This window comes from Penaeus japonicus, unplaced genomic scaffold, assembly GCF_977035675.1.
Source record: "Penaeus japonicus unplaced genomic scaffold, GWHDUDI00000001_assembly GWHDUDI00000006, whole genome shotgun sequence".
Lineage (NCBI taxonomy): Eukaryota > Metazoa > Arthropoda > Malacostraca > Decapoda > Penaeidae > Penaeus > Penaeus japonicus.
The window spans coordinates 4,088,243-4,092,604 of NW_028234408.1; positions in this window are offsets into that span (position 1 = coordinate 4,088,243).

A 4,362-nucleotide genomic window follows, 5' to 3' on the forward strand; every position below is an offset into this window, starting at 1 on the left:
ACATATGACTCATGGGTGGTATTAAGGTAAGATAGCTCTGTGGCTGTTGCTTTAGCTGATGAATGTACTAAGGTAATAGACATGTCGCTGATTTTCACAGGATTTCAAATAGGCTTTTTGTCCAATAAGTCTTGACGGAATATTTCACCTTTTTTTGGCGAAAAGCTGAGACGTCCGACTGAGACATCCCAAGCTTGTGTATTATTATAATTTCAGTGTCGACCAGGAGAAACACCTTGTTTTGCAGAGAAGAGAATAAATCTTTAAAGGTTGCTAGTGCAATTATCCAATCGATTATTCAATCATTTAGTAACATGTCACGCGGTAACACATATATTCTCCTTCGTAGATCACTGACTCAGTTCATTCCAAGTAATTCAAACTGTATATTTTTCTTACGCTTTACACATCAATCGGAAATTATTCTATGAAGAGCGGTTTCGGGTTATTATCCTTATAGCTAACGGCTCTTCCTCGCCTTCAGCTTCTCCAGCTTAACTCAGACTTATTCTCGGATAGCCAGCTCCTTGACTAATCAGAATGACTCATCACTAACTAAAAAACAATGGCACTTATGGTAGATTCTATCTGTCTTGAATTTTTTTTATACTTTGACGTCAAGTTTAGACTTAATTATTCCTCCATTGATTAAGATCTTGTCTGTCGGGACTTTAAAACTAATCCGTGTACCAAATACATATAGCTGATTCTGTTAAAGATTACTTTTTTTCTTCTTTTTTTCACTTCTACCTGGTGAGTCGACAGCACAGAGAATATCATATTCCATTTGTTTAATATCTCCTCTTCTTTGTTACATGGAGTGATAGGCCTATGTAGAGGGGTTCATCTTATTCTGAAAAGTCCTAAGCTAATCTGGTAACTAAGGCGTTTCTCTGATTTATATATATATATATATATATATATATATATATATATATATATATATATATAGTTATATATATATATATATAAGGTAAGGTTGAATCAGTGATTAATCTTATTAATATTAATGCTGGACGAGAGAGAAGAAAAAAAAAGTCAAAGAGCGAATAATTTCATATATCTTTTTAGCTCCATCACTTAGCATGGCTTTAATAGATTGATAAAAGTCTAAAATGTAAGACACAAATCAAGGGTTGAGTCTATATTGAACTAGATTGAGGTCCCCCCCCCCCCCTCTAGAAACTCCTGCTGCTTGGGTTGTGTGATTAGGACACAGAAGTAAATTCGATTCGAACTTCCAATCACAGCCGAATCGCTAACGACACTCTTCAATCTTTTTTTTTCTTTTTTTCTTTTTTTGGGTGCTCGTAACATTGCGTCAAACTGCAGTGGCAAGTATAATCATGGAGTGTTCATCTTTATGCTTATAGCCTGTAAAAAGACACATTATGTGCCACTCATAATGGGTATCATTCAGTGTCATTTAGTAACTTAACTTTTTGTCTCTCTTTTAATTGGCAATGGAGTTTGTACCGAACGGAAAATAAACTACACTTCACTTTCATCTCAAGTTGACCCCAATCACTATTAAATACAATAATAATACATCATTTTCTCTTGAAATAACATCCATCAGTATCAAATATTTCCCTTCGCATTACTGAAGTTTGAAACAGTAGTTTTAAACCAGTACTGTAGTGTTTAACAATCACTGCAGTTTTAAACCATTAATATAGTTTTAAACACAGCACATGGTTCCCAGAAACTCAAACCTTAGGAAGTACGTGTCTTTAACGCAGCAAAGGACAAAAGTAATTCTCTTTACTACGTACAAATAATATCTGTTCATTAATAGTGACAACACGATTGATGTACACCCATGCAATTGCACGTAACTCCATTTTCCACATTTTGGCGTAGTCTTAGGGTTAGTTGACCTATCTAATAGTCCCATTGTCTCCTATTATTTATTTCTTCTGATGATTTAAATTTTAGCAACTGATACGTATATCGAAATTATGTGATACACTTTTCTCATATAACCTACTTCCGCCTGATTGATAATATTTCACCTTCTTTATATATCTATCACGTGATGTAATGATGTGATTATTTATTACACCTATTTTCTTATATATTCTTGTATCCTCCTATTCATAGCCTATTCTTTATCAGTCTTTTCAAAGCACTTGTGTAATATATATTTTGTTTTCTTAATATTTTGCTGCAGATTTTTCTTTATTTTCGCAACTCTTGCTTCATTGGCGAGGAACACTTTATTTTCTGAATTTGGGTCCATTTGTTGTGCGCTAAAGAAAATATTTCGCGTTTGAGAATAATTTGTGAGGATTGACGACTAGATGATATGTGACTCATGCTTTCCTTTTTCCTCCCTTCCTCTTTCGTTCTCTTTTCTCTTTTTTTTTTTTTTTTCTTTCTCTTTCTCTGTCTTCCTCTTTCTCTCTCTCTCTTTCTCTTCTCATACATTCACTTTATCTCTCTCTCTCTCTCTCTCTCTCTCTCTCACACCCACACACATTCACCCCCCACCCCCTTCTCCCTCTCTCTCTCTCTCTCTCCCTCTCTCTCTCTCTCTCCCTCTCTCTCTCTCTCTCTCCCTCCCTCTCTCCCTCTCCCCTCCCTCTCTCCCTCTCCCCTCCCTCTCTCCCTCTCCCTCCCTCCCTCTCCCTCTCCCCCTCCCTCTCTCTCCCTCTCTCTCCCTCCCTCTCCCTCTCTCTCTCTCTCTCTCTCCCTCCCTCCCTCCCTCTCTCCCTCCCTCTTTCCCTCCCTCCCTCTCTCCCTCCCTCTCCCTCTCCCTCTCTCTCTCTCAGGTTCTCTGATATCACAGCCAACGAATCGACGTTGACAGGCAAGTGACATTCTCACGGGCGTGCTAAAAATAGTACAGATGCCTCCGCTTCATATGACAATAATAGTTGAGCGTCAACCTGCACTATCGAGAGACCCATAGCTGAAGGAAATAATGCTTCCGAGCTCCTTAAATGGATAGATTTGAGACTACTCTTTCGTCTGGATGTGGACGAAAAAAGGAAATCGTTTAATCGTGAATCCATTGGGCAAGGGCGAATTATTTCATGAATGAGTGGGTTGAATTTAAATAAGAGTCGATCGAAACATGGAAATTTGTTATGATGGAAATGGTTAAGCACATCATATTAAATCATTTAGATTCAATAAGTAATGTGCGGACTTCTTTGCAAAAGTCGGAAGACTCACTTATGAACAAAATAGCCTCCTCGCCCAACTCAAAAAAAAAAAAAAAAAAAAAAAAAAGACTTCACAATCAATGTTTTCAGACCAGTAGGTTTGAAAATAACAATCCTAACAATTAAGTGCTTGCGTGAGGTGAATGAATACCTTAAGATAGGATGGCATAGCTGTTTGATTTATTTAAGTCTTCCCACAATTATATACTATCTAGCAATCATTATTATCACATCTATAGTCACCGGTGCATACGCAGCATTACGGAAACTTGGCGTCGTAACACTTGTTTTCAAATCTAGAGTTAGAGATGAAATTAGTGTTTATCGTCCTATCACTCTACTTCCTATGATACCTTAACAAACAATCAACAGCATTCCTGGAATCCTATAATCTTCCATCTAAAATGTAGAATGGATTTAGAAGTAAACCATCCACGGAAACAGAACCTTCGAAATTCTCAAAAGCAATTAGTAAAAGACTATAGACAATAATGTATTTACTAACTATGCTTTATAGGAAGGTTTGTCAGTCGTGTGATCTTTCTACTTAACAAAATGAGAAATCACGGAACTGATAACCATTGGTTCAGAAATCATTCAATCACGAGAACTAATTCAGAGTTCGTGAAAATGTTCTAAAAACAACCAATTCTCTTTAATGTGTCCCACAGGGCTTCGTACTAGGACCGATCTTATTCACAATAATTAATTTAGATCATTGTCTTCTTGTTGACTCACAGTTTCTTCATGTTGCCTCTGTAATCAACTGAAATGAACCGATAAGTAAAAAAAAAAAATTACTCTCAAAGAAACAAATAAATATTTCGATATCAGTGACCTCAAATTGAATCCACAAAAAAAAACATTGCTAAAATCATAACTAACTACTTTACTAAATAAAATGGTTGAAAATCCAGCGAACATATAATTATTTCTTCATAAACCCATACAAGGAAATTATTCTCATTGGCTATTACCAAAGTCAAAACAAGACAGTTTAATTGTGTGCACGACAAAAGATCATATATAGAAAAAATACAAATAAAAAGCTGTGGGACCTATGGTCTGGTACGGTCTTCCTCATAATATTAGAAACAAAAAAAACATTTTATGATCTATATCTGACAATTGGTATATGGCCAAAACAACTGCATCTCAATTTTTTTTTTTTCTCACACACACACACACACAC